This window comes from Aegilops tauschii, chromosome 1 (assembly GCF_002575655.3).
Source record: "Aegilops tauschii subsp. strangulata cultivar AL8/78 chromosome 1, Aet v6.0, whole genome shotgun sequence".
In the NCBI taxonomy this organism is placed as follows: Eukaryota; Viridiplantae; Streptophyta; class Magnoliopsida; order Poales; family Poaceae; genus Aegilops; species Aegilops tauschii.
The window spans coordinates 174484760-174502524 of record NC_053035.3 but is presented as its reverse complement, the minus strand read 5'-3'; positions in this window follow the sequence as shown (position 1 = coordinate 174502524).

Here is a 17765-nt window from a genome sequence, read left to right as displayed (position 1 = left end):
CATAACCTTTGTTGAGTAGCTCCTGTACTTGACGCATAATCTCCTTCGTCTCCTCTGGATTGGTATGGCATGATGCACGGGTGGGTAGCGATGCACTAGGAATTAAAGTCAATTTGATGCTCAATCCCTTGAATAGGTGGTAATCCAGGTGGTACGTCTTGTGGGAAGACGTCAGCGAACTCCTGCAAATGTTAGTGACAGCAGGTAGCAAAGAGGAAGGCACGTCCTCGAATGAAAATAATGCCTCTTTGCACACAAAAGCATAGCAAACATATTTGCTAAAATCTAGCTCATCAATATCAGATTTGGTGGCTAGTAAACACGCACTTTTCAATTTAATTTCAGAAGCAACACTAGATGGTTTATTATTAGGCTTCATTTGTTGCTCAAATTCTTTTGCCACAATCTGATTTTCACTCTTATTTTTCTCCTGTTTTGCTTCATTAGCTCTATTAATATCATCTTTCAAAATGGAATCAGGAGTCATAGGAAGCAAAGTAATATTTTTATCCTTATGAACAAGAGTATACTGATTGTTTCTACCATGGTGTACAGATTTTTTATCAAATTGCCATGGTCTACCAAGTAATAAGGAACATGCTTGCATAGGTACCACATCACAATCAACATAATCAGCATATGTAGAGATACGAAAATGCACACGAACAGTACGTGTTACCTTAACCTTGCCGCTGTTGTTGAACCATTGGATGTAGTAAGGATGTGGATGTGGTCTTGTGGTGAGATATAGCTTCTCCACCATCTCCATGCTAGCCAAGTTGTTGCAGCTCCCTCCATCTATGATGACGCGAATAGAACGTTCCTTCACAACTCCCTTTGTATGGAAAAAATTATGCCTCTAATTTTGCTCAGCTTGTGTAACCTGCACACTCAAAACACATTGAGCAACCAAACAATCATACCTGTCAGCATCTTGAGGAGCCATCACTACAAAAAAAGACACATCCATGACATTTTGGGCCGAACAATTTTTTTGTCATACTAATGACACTTCTATGACGATAATTATGACAAAACCCGGTATCATCATAGATGTGGTGGGGTCCTACTTCTATGACAAAAAATCATGACAGAAAATGGGCTTTTCGTCCTGAGCGGGCCGGAGAGAGCTGCATGACATTCTTTGGGCCGTCCATGACGGAAAAAACCTTGGTAGAAGCGAGGGCGAGGAAAATATCGGGGTGTTCCCGGTTACGGTGGGTGGTCGGGGCCGAGCGATGCGCGTTTCTCTCATGCATGCACGCGAGTGGGTGCGAGGCGTTGGGCTCTAACTGAACCCGAGCGAGGCGTTGAGATCTAACTGAACCCGAGTGATTGCACTGTAGGCTATGCATTACGGAACCCGAGCGATCGATCGATGGCTGTTAACTGAACCCGATCGAGTGATTCCTTCGCTGCTGCTGCTAACTAAAGACGTTCGATGCTTCCTCTGGATGAACAGTGAGCGTTGCTGGGGGGTTTGGATGAACAGTTCCTGGTGGGGGTGGATGAACAGGACCCCATGGTGTTGCCTCTGGATGAACAGGACCCCGATCGATCGAGCCGGCTGGGGCTGGATGAACAAGACCCCGTGGAGGGCTGGATGAACAGTACCACCCCGTGGAGGGCAGGATGAACAGTAGGCGGTGGAGGGCTAGATGAACAGTAGCCCGTGGAGGGGTGGTTGAACAGGAGCCCATGGAGAGGGCTGGTTGAACAGTAGCCGTTGGAGTAGCGCATGGTAGAGGCTGGATGAACAGGAGCCCGTGGATGAACAGTCGCAGGTGGAGGCTAGAGGAGGTCGACGGTGGATGAACAGTAACCCATGGAGGCTGGAGGGGGTCGACGGTGGAGATGAACAGTATCCCGTGGAGTCCCGTTTTGCGGTACGCCACACCCATCCCGATGAACAGGACCCCCGTTTCGACCGTAGCGCTCCAACACAAGTCCGTTTCCTCCGTTTTGCGATACGCCACACCCCTCCCGATCAGCAGGACCCCCGTTTCGACCGTAGGAGGTCCGCTTCCTCTGTTTTGCGGTACGCCAGACCCCTCCCGATGAACAAGATCCCATTTCGAACGTGGACGGTCGAACACAAGGCCGTTTCCTCCATTCTGCGGTACGCCAGGCCTTGTTTCCATCGCCTGTTCTGTCCAAGCCCTCCCGATGAACACGACGACGCATTCCGTTCTGACCCAGCCAGTTGGCCCCCCATGAACACGGCGACTTTGCTGTTTCTCCGTTCCGACCCAGCCATGTACATGAGCCCTGGCTGTACGTATGCGCGAGTAGGCATTCGAGACCCTGCCTGTATGTACGTACATGGCCGTATTTTCTTTCTTGCACACTGGCCGTTGTATGTATGTGTACATGCTACGTGCGCGCCTCTACTACCGGCCACGGGAGGTAGGAGCATGCGGCACGACCGGCGCTGCTTTGGGCGGCTGGAGCAAGAAGACCAGAGGTTGAAGAAGCACTACGGCCGTTGGATGGACATCGTACGGTCACTGGAGCTAGAATCGTTCATATTGACTAAGTTGACAAAGCACTCTGTCCCCGTCAACTTAGTAGGCCCACAAGTCAGCCTCCCACCAAGGTGGGTCCCAACTAGCAGGGGGAGTATTCATTTTTTGTGCGTAATAAGGAGGCACCTCCGGTGGGTCCGAGCTGACAGCGGGGGGAACGTTTTTTCGCGAAATACGTTGGCCCATCCTGTGGGTCCCAGCAGTCAGGGGGAAACATTTTTTCGCCAAATACGGTGGCCCATCCGATGGGACCCTGCTATCAGGTGGAGGAATAATTATTTGCCGCGTAATAAGGAGGCACTTCCTTGCGGCTGCCGTGGACCCAGCTGTCAGCCTCTCCACGTACAGTACTCTTCCGATGGAAGTCGTTCCTTGACCACGTTGACCACGCCGCGCCGAGAGCACCAGGGCGGTGGACGATGGCGAGGCCTAGGAAGGGGACGACGCGGAGCCGGGGAAGACGCGGCAGTGGATGCCTGCGCGGAGAGGAGTACGAGGGTTCACTGGTTCGGCTGCGGTGTGAGGCTGCCGTCGCCGCATAATAACAGGGGGTGTTGGTGAGTGGAGGGATGCCCTAGCCAGCAGTGGGAGTAGTAGGGGGCGGTGAGGCCTGCGCGGCAACACAGCTGGCCACGGGAGGCAGGAGCAGGCGGCACGACCGGCGCTGCTTTGGGCGGCTGGAGCAAGAAGACCAAAGGTTGAAGAAGCACAACGGCCGTTGGATGGACATCGTACGGTCACTGCAGCTAGAATCATTTATATTGAGTAAGTTGACGAAGCCCTTGGTACGCGTCAACTTAGTAGGCCGATAGGTCAGCTTCCGAAACGGTGCACCCCAGATGTCAGGGGGAGGAATCATTTTTTGGGCGGGTGAAGCTAGAATATCCGAGATTGAAGAAGAAGCACGGCATCCGTTGGATGGACATCCAACGGCCACTGCTGCTAGAACCGTGTGTTGACTATAAGTTGACACAGGCTTGCATACGCGTCAACTCTTTTTTTTAGGGGACGCGTCAACTTAGTAAGGCCACAAGTGTGTGGCAGAGAACTTATAGCCCATTTGAGATTTGTAAGAATGTGCAGCGAATTTTTGAATTCTAATGGAATTTACTACAGCCCATTTACAGTTTGTTAAAAGTACAGCCCATTTCAACCAACCGTTCAAACCATAATTCAATAAAATTTCCCACATTTTGATGGGATCCGAAATATTTTTATCACGAAATTTCTAGTCAGATTAAATACAATTTCAATATAAATTTATATTATGTAAAAATCCAACGAAACATTGCGCTCGCAACAATTAATGAAATTAAAATTTTCAATATCCAAAAATAATATTTTATAAAGTAATTACGTGTTTGGTGCATTTTTTATAGTTACTGCCCAGTTTTTATAATTACATCCCATTTATTATTTCTTAAAGCCCATTTTCTTGTTAAGCCTAATGCATCCCTCCTAGGAAAGATTTGCAGCCCAGCGGGGTGGAGAATAACAACTTGACCTTGCCTGGGTATTCCTACAAAAAAATTATAGCTGGGCTAGCCATTTTCAGCCTGGGCTAGACGGGCCACAGCCCGCCCAGTTAATAGCTACAGCGATGTTTTCGTTGTTGTTCAGAGGAGAAAAATTAATATCTGGGCTAAACATCGCTCAAGAAAAACTCTGTAGTGCTCATACCTCAAAAACACAAATACTGCTCGAGCTGCTTGGTACCAGCTGTCGGCCGCTTCTTGTGCAATTCGCTCATTTATTCACTACATAGGTTGACAATGGTGTGGGACCGTGATGTCAGGAAACCAGGAGGAAGCAAAAAAATTCTAGTTTTATATACTAATAAGGAGGCACTTGCGTACATGCGGCTACGGCCCTAGTGGGTCCCCACTGTCATCCTCTCCAAGTAAAGTCATCTCCTCATCCTCATGTCCGTTGACCATGTTGACAACACGAGCGAGACGGCGGCGTCACAGCGAGCGCAACAACTCGAAGGATGATGGAGAGGGCCTCGCGGGCCCTACGGATGGTCTGATACAGCGCCCGCTGCTCATTCGGGAAGCCAGGATCATAGGGCCACATGTCCACGACGGCATTGTAGTTCGCTTGTTCACCGGTGCTCGTTGAGGAGACGAAGGTTGCAGTACAGGTCCTCCGGCGTTGGTAGCTCTTCCGCCATAAGGGCGTCGAAGTGCGGCCGCACCTGCTCTATGGTGAACACGGCATGAACCGGCTTGGACAGTGGCGCCGGCTCCTGGTCGAAAGCTACGTCCATCGTCTGATTGCTGTCGCTCAGCTCGGCGAGGTAGCTGGTGAGCCAGCATGTCCGGCTGCTGGACCGACCCGCTCCCAAGACGGAGTCTGACTGCCCTGGCCCACCCAGACCGCCTCCCTCCCCCGCACGCGCTTTCTGCCTGAAACGGTCAGCGCCACCCGCCCCGCTTCTCGGTGCATGCGATTGCTCCGCCTTCAAACGACACAAGTGTCGTCCGTCCGTCCTTCTGCCGCCCACATTAATGATACGCGGTTGCTGAGGCGGCTACTCTGGCGCCACACGTCCGTCCCTCCGCCGCCCACCATTGCTATATAAACTACTGCGCTGGCCATAGCCCCAGTCATCCGCATCCGTTCCTATTCTCCTGTCCACGCCACTACTGCCCACCATGCATGGCTTCCTCGCGCTCCAGCGCTCTTCGGGACGGGCGGACGACGGACCATAAGGAGATGGCGGCCATTGCTGCCGACTGGCTGGCCGGCAGGCAGCCGGAGGACGACGACGTCCCAATGGAGAACATGGTAGTCGACGATCTGGCGCCAACCCCCTCATCCACGCCATCCTTGCCGGTGCATTGCACCATGACCATCGGCGAGGCCCGTGCCCAATATATGGACACGGTGATGCAGAAGCGTGAGGAGCAGTTCCGGGAGGCGTAGGCCGACGCCGCCTACAACCACCATCTCCTCCAGGAGCACCTGCAGGCGAAGGAGCAGATCGCCGCGCAGCGGGCGGAGCAGGAGGCGCTGCTCGACTCGTAACGCTCCGTCCGCGAGGGCCGCCTCGAGCGCTAGCGGTACCGCATGCAGGTGGCGGAGGCTGCGGCCGTCTACAAAGAGGGCGATGAAGCGGGCGAGGCGCTGTTTGGCGAGACCGAGGATGAGGCAAAGGACAAGTCCGGCTCCGACGAGTCCCCGCTTCGCTGGCGTCGACGAGGCCCTGCTCCGCCGAGGCCCCGCGGCGCCAATATTGAGGCAGAGGACACCGCCGGCTCCGCCGAGGCCCCGCGGCGCCAACAACGAGGCAGAGGACACTGCCGGCTCCGCCGAGGCCCCACCCTGCCGGCAACGAGGGGGAGGATTTCCCCCGCTCCGCCGAGGCGCCGCCCGCTGGCAACGAAACAGAGGACATCGCTGGCTCGGCCGAGGCCCCGCCCCGCTGCCAATGAGGTCGCGCCACACAAAAAACGAGGAAGAGTAGAACACGGTAGGTCGCCGCCTCTCGGGTCCATGTAAGGCCACCACTGCTACCCTCCGGTTGCTGGCACTGAGCTGTACATCATGGAGCAATTCTATGATTACAGGATGATTGAAGAGCGCTCTGTGGTTGAGCAAGCTCATGAGATATAGTCATTTGCTAGAGAACTTGAGCACTTCAGTTGTATGCTACCAGACAAGTTTGTTGCCAGAGGTATCATCACTAAGCTTCCTCCTTCGTGGATCTCATTGGCACTCTTGATGTGGAAGAGAAGGCGAGAGCAAAGGACATACGTGCTTGAGGAATTGAGGGAGGATCTAGTGCAAATCTGGTACAGAAGAAGAACTTCCAGCCCCACAAGTTCTAGAATAGGGCAAGTTTGATGGTAAAGCAAAGTTTGATGGGAAGAACAAGGCTGTGCAACACACGAACTTCAAGAAAAAGAATGACAAGAAGAAAGGTGTTTGTCATGTGGGGATCCTGATCATTGGGCTCCTAGTTGCCCTAATCGCTATGACAAGCTAGGCGGGTTGACCACTGACGGCCGGTTAGCTTCTTGGCGGCGACGTGGAGTCGGAGAGCTATGTTGGAGAAGGACACTGCTTCTACTTAACTGCTGGTGCAGTTGGTTGACTGACACGTGGGCCCAACAGGCATCTGGGCCACATGTCAGTTACGCAACTGCACCTACAGTTAAGTCACTGAAGCTTCTGTTCGGCTCAGCCGGACACAGGTGGGTAGCTTCGGTTAATTAATTATACCTCCAGTGCACCCCCTTTTTAGTTGAAGAATGTATGAAATGTAATGAAATCCGGCATGTTTATATGAAATCCAACCATGTATGAATGAATTTATTTTTAGTTCGAATTCTTGTATCACTGGCATTGGATGAACATGCAAAACAATATGTACTAGCATTATTCCCAGGGAGATCACCTCGTTTGCAGTAGTTTCACATGTAATCCCTCCGGTCCTTTCTAGTCTGCATACAAGTTTTGTCTGCAGTCAAAGTATCTCTACTTTGACCAATCTTATAGAAAAAAGTATGCACTTTCACAATGTGCAAAGTAAAAAGGAACAGAAGGAGTACAAAGAGTTTGAGCAGCTTTTTAGCGTTCCTGTACATTGCAATCAAACACACAGGCCTGGCAATTCAAAGAGAACATTCAAAACAATCGATGATTATGCATCTCAGCGTCACATTTCAGAGCCAATATTTACTTCACAACTAAAGAATAAAGAAAAAATGGATCGACACTGCTGACAGCAAAGGGTGTCCCATTCGAAAATATCAAACGCATGTCTTCTTGCTAAAATCAATGAGCAAAATTTGACAAGGTTTTCCCATTCCAAAATATCAAATGCCTACGATTCTGGAATGGGAGGGGTTTGCCATCAGTTCGAACATTGACATGGCACCTCGTGCTAAATAAACCATCTGTTCTTTTTGTGCAGCTCCACCAAAATCACCCAAATTCGCGCGTAGCTTGTATGATTTCGCCCTTATATGTTGCAATGCCTTGAACTTATTGGCACCTCCTTTCTTGTGGTGGAAATGAATGATTCGATGCATTCATGAACATTTTGTGCAGTTCCCATTGAAATCAAGCTGAGCACCCCTGTTTGCACAAATACAAAAAAGTGATTAGTATAAAGCAAACTGTACTATGAATTAACAGTTTAAACAGGCACCTACATGGTCCATGTAGAGCACACTTTTAGAAAAATGGAACTCACCGGAAAGAAACCTACAACAACATTGTACTCGCGCATCACAGCAAGAAAATGGAGATTTGTCAGTCCTTCTGAGCTGAAGTTAGTTTGGTCTTGTGGGGGGTAATGTAACCATCCTTCAACTACTCCTTCTGATGAGAAGATAGACAGGGCTTCTTCATCCTGGCATAATCGGAACTAGTCACTTCACGTACTCCATATTCTTCTTCAGAGGAGGATGATCCTATTGTGCAAAGACAAGAGGATAACTAAATGCTAGCATCCCTGTTTGCTCAAAAAAAGGAAAGGAAATATTTAAAACAACACAGATGAAGCACTTCTCAAGGACAATGCCACTTTTTGATGACAGTATCTAAATAGTAGCACAACACCAATAGAGATGACAAAGCTCAATCATATGGATGAAATCAGTGGGCGAGTACCAACATTTGTTAGGAGGCTTATTGTGTAGAGCATACAGATGAAGCACTTGTCCGGAACCATCTGTTGCTATCTACTGTGGTGGCCATGCTTACTATATACTCCTCGATTAGAGTAATGTTTCCAACATCTTCTTGTGCAGTTCCACTAAAATATATGGTATCTTCGAAGAAGATCCCTGTTTGCACAAGTAGAGATAATTACGTATTATATTAAGAGTGGCATCAAATCAGTGGCAAAACAATTGCTCGTTCCAGCCATAGCAATAAATTAAGATGCAAAACTATATCATTACTTGTGTCATCACAGTTCTAGTGCTTCATTACAGCACCAGGAGTTGATTTTCGTTTTTCTTCCGCTTGTTCCTCCCCTTCATCACTTGGTTCAATTACAGACAAGCTTCGCCTTCAATGTAAGATTTGGCATGTCCATTAGGTTGCACAAGTATAGCACTAAACAATGACGTTAATTTTCTGATGAAAGTGGCAAAATACAGGCCAACAGTTGTGAAATATCCTTATCTTACCTCAATGGGATATTGAGGTGCACATACAGATTGGAAGTCTTGTCTCCATTTGTGCAGTTCACTAAAATCAAGCAACATTACCATACAAGTAGCACAACATATGAAAGCACACTGCAGAATCATGTGAAAGAAGGCTAGTACTGACCTCTCATGACGCGGAATTGAAACAACTCACAAGAAGAAGTTCTTAACCAAATTTGCCAACACGGATAGGAAGTAAGATCTCCTCTTGTGCAGTTCCACTAAGATCAAGCAATCAAGCAACGTTGTCGGTGTGACATTTTGGTTGAACTGCACAAAACACTCTTAAAACAAAAGTGTTTTGTGCAGTGCAACAAAAGGTCACAATGGCAACGAGGTGAAGTAGATAACCCTGTTTACACAGAGGTGCAAAGGAAACAACTACTGGTCAATAACGGTGGATGACAAAGAAACTACTAGAAAAAGGCCTACTAGTGGCCCACCAGTTTTGCCTACTAATGGCGCACTACTGGTGCGCCACTAGTACCACGCCACTAGTATTTTTTACTAATGGCGCACCACTGGTGCGCCATTAGTATAGGCCACGGTGCGCCATTACTATTTGACTTAGTAATGGCGCACCACATAGAAGTGCGCCATTAGTAACAAATTTTTTTCAAATATTTTTTCAAAAATATATTTTTCAAAAAAAAAATTCAATTTTTTTTCAGAAATATTTTTTTCAAAAAAAAAAATTTCAAATTTTTTTCCTTTTTTCCTTAATCTCGGGTCACTATGGCTTAATCTCAGGTCAAATCGCACTAAGTGGTCAAACTTCCCGGAAGGTCACCCATCCTCACACTACTCCAGCCCGAGCACGCTTAACTTCGCAGTTCTATCCAACCCCAGCACCACCTCACTTAACAGCCACTTGTTGATATATCTATCATATCAATCCTATTAAACCTTGTTGATGTCTAGGACTTTGTTCATATTCATGAGTATGATGAAATTTTGAAAAATATTTCAAACTTCCCTGTCATATTACGAATCATTTTTTGAAAAAAAAATTCAAAACCAATATTTTTTTTCTGTTACTAGTGGCGCACCTAGCAAACGGTGCGCCACTAGTAAGTTTGAAATTTTTTGAATTTTTTTGCCTCTAGATCTTGAAAGCCCGTATCTTTTTTCTGTTAGGTTTTTGAGGATTTTGAAAATGTTTAACGAGGTTCCCCCGTTAAATTCGGATGTAACTTTTCGAGTAGATGATTTTTCATATAAAAAACTTTTTCATCCGAGTTCGTATGCAAAAGTTATGCCCATTTTAAGAAATTCCAGAGAGATTTTGCAAATAAAGTCAAAATTCATATTTGTTAATTTTCCCAACAACTAGACCACATATCACATGGGAAACTTATTTTATTTTATTTTTTTGACATTTCCATCATTTTCTTTTATTTTTTTTAAACTGAAAAGGCGGTCCACCGGGGGGTGCATTCGGTGGAATGGGCCAAGTTACTAATGGCGCACCACCCCAACCGTGCGCCATTAGTAGTTTTTCAAAAATAAAAATTTGAAACAAAATTTGTAACAAAATTACTAATGGCGCACCTGTGAGTGGTGCGCCATTACTAGTTCAACTAGTAATGGCGCACCGTGTGAGTGGTGCGCCATTAGTAGTTGAACTAGTAATGGCGCACCGTCCCACGGTGCGCCATTGGTAGTTTAAAAAATAAAAATAAAAAAAATTTGAAAAAAATTGAAACATAATTACTAATGGCGCACCATCCCACGGTGCGCCATTAGTAGTTTTGAAAAAATTAATTTTGTTTTTACTAATGGCGCACCGTGGATGTGGTGCGCCATTAGTATTTGCACACTAATGGCGCACCAACACATGGTGCGCCATTAGTATTTAGTAATGGTGCACCACATGTACAGTGCGCCATTAGTGTCCATATTGGCTATAGCTGTTTTTGTAGTAGTGAGAAGCCAACAAAAAGAAGCATCTACCTTATCTAAATGGGAAAGAAAGCAAGACAGTAGCATTTCTCAAACGGTGGCATTGATTAATATTAACAGAGAGATTATATTAACAATAAAATTCGTTAAACATGTAATTTGCTTTTAACTATGGCATTGCATCAATTTTCCAGCGGCATTATTAGAGGGTGCTTGTTTACAGGGACATTTTGGTGGAGGGACTAAAAAAATTCCGTGTCAGTCCCATCTAAACCAGACAGGAGGGACTTTTAGTTACTAAAAGTGGGCATTTTGGACGAAAGAAAGAAGACCCTGAGGGACAGTCTTTTTGGGGCTTTTTCCAATAGTTGCCCCTGCCACGCATCGCACCTTGTCTCTATTAGTTCATTACTAGGGGTAACATGGTATTTTAGCATGTCATTTAATAACCTCTAGTCCATGTTTAGTCCCTAGAACCAAGCAGATAGGGACTAGGGAGTTTTTAACCAAACAAGGCCTTAGATTAACAATAGCTAAAGAGTTGCCCGGGACAGTGGATGCACCAGCACCATGTGCATCTACCGATGTACTGGGGTGATGCATAGTCTGTTGCAACAAAGAACAAACAACCAAGGAGCATATTTGTGTTCGTCCCAGTTTTTTTATCTTTAGACACCTTTCCCTATGTGAGCGCAGCAAATCTAGTCCTGCTCAAACTCTACAGCCTTGTCCCCCAAAACAAAAGATCAGTTCGTTACAGATGTCCGTACTGCGTTTGTCATTGTTTTCCCTTTTTGACCAACGTAGCTGCTGGATAGCCAGTCTGTACTAGTACTTTCCCCACTTCCTTTCCTCTGTGAACCACATCCTAGATTTATGCTATACAACTTTCCCCACAACTTTCCCCCATTCCTGTCCTCTTTGAACCACGTCTTAGATTCATGCGATACAACTTTCCCCCTTCCTTTCCTTTTTGAACCACGTCCTAGATTCATGCTATACAAATTTTCCCACTACTTTCCCCCATTCCTTTCCTCTTTGAACCACGTCCTAGATTCATGGTATACAACTATCCCCACTACTTTCCTGTTTGATCCAACACCTAGATTCGAGTGCAGAAGTGAAAAAAGCCCACATGCAGCTAGAGCAATGCATGTGGAATAAGTAAATTATACCTTAAGGTTCTTGGGGTGTGGTTCGGTGGGCGACTGGAGGCTGTTCGACCCACACTATGTACGGCGGCGAAGAAGAAGTGGTCGAAGGCCCTCCCGCACTACCGCTGGGTGAAAGTGAACAGTTGCACCGGTACTGGATTCCCTCCCTCGCCGACGGCGATATCGTTAAGCCTCCTTCCCTTCCCGGAGGACGGATCCTGCCGGCTCTTTGACTAGCAGTGAGGGGAGAGAGAGAGGCCAACGAAGTCTTGTTTAGATCTGGAGAGGGTGAGAGAGTGTGAAGAGAGCAACTACAAGCAGACCAACTGTGAGGGGAGAGAGAGAGGCCAACGAAGTCCTGTTTAGATCTAGAGAGGGTGAGAGAGTGTGAAGAGAGCAACTACAAGCGTTGATGCTCCAGCGTGTATATATATACTAGAGAGAGTGTGAAGAGTGCAAACCCTAGATATATGAATTATGCTCAAGTGTAGTTATCGAACCCGAGACCTCAAGTTTGATGAGCGAACAGGCTAACCAGCTACACAACCCTCCCGTTATGTTCAACGAGAGGAAAATAACCTTTTATACATTCCTGCATTCGTGTGACAATCATGCCGTGTTTTTTTTGTGTGGGAGTCATTGGGATTTAAATCATAATCGTGTCATGTGGCTATGGTGGTAAGACTATCCACAGTGGTGCAGAAATAATGCAGCCTTAGTCACCTTACCTCTCTCCATGTAGTACGTTGGGTTCCACCAGTCAGAGGGTGAAACAAACAAATTAATAAGAAAAATTAAAAGTGCCAGCGGTGTATCTTACCTCACACATCTCGCTACTGCTCGGGAAAACTGTCCAATTGATCCCTCTGTTCGCTCACGTACTATTTTAAGTGAATCCTTATTATAACATGCACACAATTTTGGGCACTTGTATTCGACCTAAGTCAGTGTGCCACCGTATCTCGTATGACTCCCTCCGTCTAGGTGTAATAAGTCACGTTAGAAGGTGCAGCGGGACCAAGGTGCAAGCAGATTGGAGGAGAAGGAGAAACTTGACCGGTCATTCCTCCAATCAAAGCCCTGACCGTTTTAGCTACCTTGCAGGGCCACGTATTAACTCGCATGCAAGGTGACTTTGATTTCTTGACTGATCAACGCGTAGTTGCGCTCCATGCATTGGGTTTCCGGGGGAGATAACAAGGCAGAGTAATTAAGGAGCGTTTGGTTACATTGCTTAGGCTGGTCATAGTGGTGAGTAACTTGGACTAGTACAACATGCATATGTTACTAGTCTATGTTACTACTACGCGAAGTGTGCTGTCGGAAGCGGGCCAATCTGGCTCTCCTGAGCTAGCAAGGTTTTTCTAGCCCACCCAAGCTAGCTGGCCCACAAAAGCTAACATATTTTAATAGTTCCAAATGCCTAACCTTGCCCGGCTATGCTATAAGCTGTTCTTGCTAAGGATCCAAACGCTCCCTAAGTAACAACGCTCGCTAGCAACGAGACCAGGAGGGGATTGAGATGCGAAGTTAACGGACGACGCCTAAACATTTTGGGAATATCCGATTTCCGTAGGATGACTTAACACCTAGACAGAGGGAGTACTACTCCTCAGTCCAGGTTTGATGGAATATTCGTCACCTCTTCTCTTCTTGTACGTACTCCATTTGTATCTCACTTCCTGTGGCTTCGCACTCGCATGATTTTCCTATTCTACGAACCTGTGTGTGCGTGTGCGTGTGCGTGTGTGTGTTTAACAGCATGTGTGTGTTAGAGAGAGCGACAGATCGACCTACTCCTACAGAGAGATGGTGTATAGTGTACGATTTTAGCCGCGAGAGTCGGTGCATCCTCTCGTTTCCGGGCGTCCGTTAGGGACATGCGGACAGCTGCCACGCCCGCTCCTGACCAGCCTGGCCCACCCAAAGCCACTCCATCGCCCGCGCGCGCTTCCCGCCCGAAACGGTCAGCGCCGCTCCAAAGAATCGGTGCCGCATTCATGCCCGGGCAGAGCGGACACGACCTCTCACTAGCGCCTGCGTTGAAGGGAGAAGCAGATTCAAGAGTGATGGTTGCTTCGTCCGTCCAACTTACTGCTGGGTCTATGTGATTTGACGGCTCATTGGTCATTATTACTGAGGTGGTAGGACTGCTGGATGTCCCACGCTTTCGGCGAAAGGAGGTACTACTAGATTACAATTTTCTCCATTCTTATAGCGGAGGAGTGCAAGAGCAGTGAAAACACGCAGGCTCAGTGATTACATGGCCCACCTCACTCTATCAGCATATTTTCTGGACACCGTGCGACACCTAACTCTTTACATAGTACTCCCTCCATTCCTAAATATAAGTCTTTGTAGAGATTCCACTAGGTGGACTACATACGGAACAAAATGAATGAATCTACACTTAAAATGCATCTATACACATCAGTATGTGGTTCATGGTGAAATCTCTACAAAGACTTATATTTAGGAACGGAGGAAGTACTTGTATAGTACGTACTGTAATTTATCAGCGAGATAGTACAATGCTATGAAGCTTCCAGCTTCTGTTACATGTATCTTGCGTCCAAGGTTGCCCGTTGCAACATTTTATCAAATACAAAGGAGACTAACATGCATGCTATTGCATCTCAATGATTGACAGATCATAGCAAATATGTACTCCCTCCGTTCCAAAATAAGTGTCTCAACTTTATGCTACATACGGAGCAAAATGAGTGAATCTACACTCTAAAATACGTCTATATACATCAGTGTTTGGAGTATGTACTAGTAGTTCATATTGAAATCTACTAAAGGACATATATATTCCAAACAATATGATAATCTCTCTAAACAAGGTAGTAGGGACGAGGAGTAAACGGAGGGAGTAGTAAAATTTTCTCCTCGTCCTGCAAGCCACCGCGCGCGTGGGCGAGGGAGCGGGCGTAAGGCGTACAGTACTACTACTACTCATGCAGTCCCTAGCCATTGAAACAGAGACAGCTAAAGAAAAAAAGATCCATGCAGTCCCGAGCCCTTACACCGTAAACCCTAACCAGGCTTTAATTTGCTGGCAACGTCGGCGCTTCCTAAGAAATGAAGTTTGCAACCCTTTAACCATCGGATCATTTTGTGCAGTTTCACCAAAATCGAGATGAGCATCCCTGTGGCAAAGAAATTGAAGAAGCGTGATTAGAATAAGATTACTGGGACTAGTTGATGAGACATAAACTCATCACAAATACAATACGTAGAAGCCAGTAGAGGTATGTGCGGGGCAAAGAAGTAGAGAAATATCCACATGGAGTGATGTGGGTAGCTGGAGCAGTGGTGCAAGCCGGCTGTAAAGGGAGTTGTACCTAAGGGATGTCGGACGTAGCTCAACATAGAGGAGGGCGGCGGGAGGAGGCAACTACCCACGTCGCGGCAGTGAGCAATGGACGAAGGCAACCTCACCGGTTTTGTGAGAGAGAATGGCGGGGACCCCTGATCGGGACGTGCCGACAGTGGGTTTTCACCGTCGGCGATGGCGACCGCATCTACACTAAGCATCCACCCCTTCCCCCGGCGGACGTGATCCGCCGGGATGTTAGAGATGTGACCACAGTGGCTTTGTGCGAGAGAGTGTGAAAACTGAAGAGAGCAACCCCAGCAAGCAACCGTGTAGGCTCATCCTGCCTATGTATATAGTGGAGCGGTTTCCTTTTCTCTCCATATGACCCTATTTATATTGCATACGTGCCACTGAAAAAAAACTTTATTTATAAATGAAGCGGCACCTACTACTCATTCTCCTATAAACCTTGCGCTTGGCATCTCCAAACTATTAACCTTGTGATTGGCTCTTCGCCTCTTCGCGAAGTCGAGCAATAATGGTACTGCAGTATATATCATTCTGGCTATATGAGACCGAATGAATTGCTGCACGTCCACCGCGTGGCGAGGGTCGAGGGGCGAGGGAGAGTGCATTCTATTACATCCGTTTCAATATGGACTACATACGGAGCAAAATGAGTGAATCTACACTCTAAAATACGTCTATATACATCATGTTTGGAGTATGCACTAGTAGTTCATATTGAAATCTACTAAAGGACATATATTCCAAACAATATGATAATCTCTCTAACCAAGGTAGGGACGAGGAGTAAACAGAGGGAGTACTAGTAAAATTTTCTCCTTGTCCTGCGAGCCACCGCGCGCGTGGGCGAGGGAGTGGGCGTAAGGCGTAGTAAGCAAGCTTCACCTCATCCTGTGAGCCACCGCGCCCATGGGCGGGGGAGACGGCATACTAAGCAAGCTTCTCCTTGTTCTACGATTTGACGGGACACATCAAAAGTACTCCAGTGTATAGAGCCTTGCCTCTAAGGTAGGCCCCACATGGTTTTCCTCTTTTTTAACATAACACGTCAGGTCACAATTTGTTTGTTCACCCGTGGTAGACGATCCTCCCTCCACCAAGTGGCCAACCAGTACACGGTCAAATTACCACGTGGGCTGCCTTTTCGTACAGAAATGAGCTCCACCGTGTACCCGCGTGGGTGTGGTTGGGAAAGAGACGGGAGTACGTGCGCCGTGCGTGCACCTCTTCTCTTCGTGCATGTCCCCACCTATGTGCGTGTGTGTGAGAGATACAAACCTAGACAAATGGCTTGTGCATTCGTGAGTGTTTTTTGTTTTGGGGGGGAGGTTGATTTCATGAATATATTTGTGGGAATATGTGTCGATGACATCTCAAACAAAATTTTGCATGCAATGTGTGTGAAATGGAGGCATGACCATATCATATATAGAGGGTCGGGCGATCCACGAGAAGAGAGGGAGGGGTGATAGATATCGATAGAGTCGAAGAGAGGATCAAATGGGTGGGTGCGAGATCGATGAAGAGAGCCATCGAAATTGTGTGTGTGTGCAAGTCAAAGATATAGGGCGACTGACCTAGCTACCGGAACGTCAGAGGGCACAGGTCAAGTTTGTGTGTGGCAGGGAGACATGACTAGAGCGCTCGATGTATCGGTGTGTGTGTGCGTGGGGGTGGGGGAGGGGTAGGCAGAGGCCTAACTATAGAGGTAGAACGACTCGTATATGTGTTGAGAAGGAGAGACCCAGCTATGTCTTGAGGGAGATCGGTCGACATCCATACATAACTGAAGGACGGGAAATAGGATGGGACAGAGAGAGAGGAGAGAGAGAGGGAGGGTGAGGGGTAGAGTGCTGGATGGGTGATGGAGTTGCTTCTCGAAGATGGTGGGAGAGGCCTACTAGACAAACTGAGGGTGGAACTGCAATATTATCAATAAGAGTGGGGATGTGTTTATGTGTGTGCCTGTGCGTGATAGATCCGTCTGGACACATCCATGGATGATGAAGGGGAACCATGTGTTTGGTAAGCAAACCTAACTAGATCGGTAGATCAATTGTTGTTTGTCGGAGGAAGGGAGAGACATAACTAATGAGGTAGATCGATCGACACGTGGAAAAAAATGAGTTATAAGGACCTAGCTAGCTATATGTATAGCGGGAGACCGGTCGGTGTACCTCCATTTGTTAGAGGCAAATAAGGCCCGGTGAGACGGATAGACAGAGAGAATGGAGCTAGGAGGTGGTGCGAGAGGCCCAGTTACTAGCTAGATAGGGGGAGGAGTGTGCGGTTGTGAGATCGATGAAAAGACGGGCGAGAGTTTACATGTGTGTGGGACCGTATGAGAGACACGAGGCAAGGACACATAAAGGAGGAGATTGAAGGTGCGTGTGTATGTTGTAGGCAGACATCGCTGGAGAGGTTTATCGATCGGTGTGTGTCGGAAAGGAGTTTTGGAGACTGTGGGAGAACGGCCTAAAGAAGAAAAAAATGAATGTGCGCCTGGATAGAATGCTGAGGGAGGGGGAGGGCGAGGAGGGCGTGTGCATGCACGAGAGAAAGTTAGTGGTAGCTACAAAGGTTAGAGGATTGTGTGGGTGTAAGAGACTAACAAAGATAATAATTTGATATGAAAGTGGATTCATATATTTGAGTAGGAGATCATAGT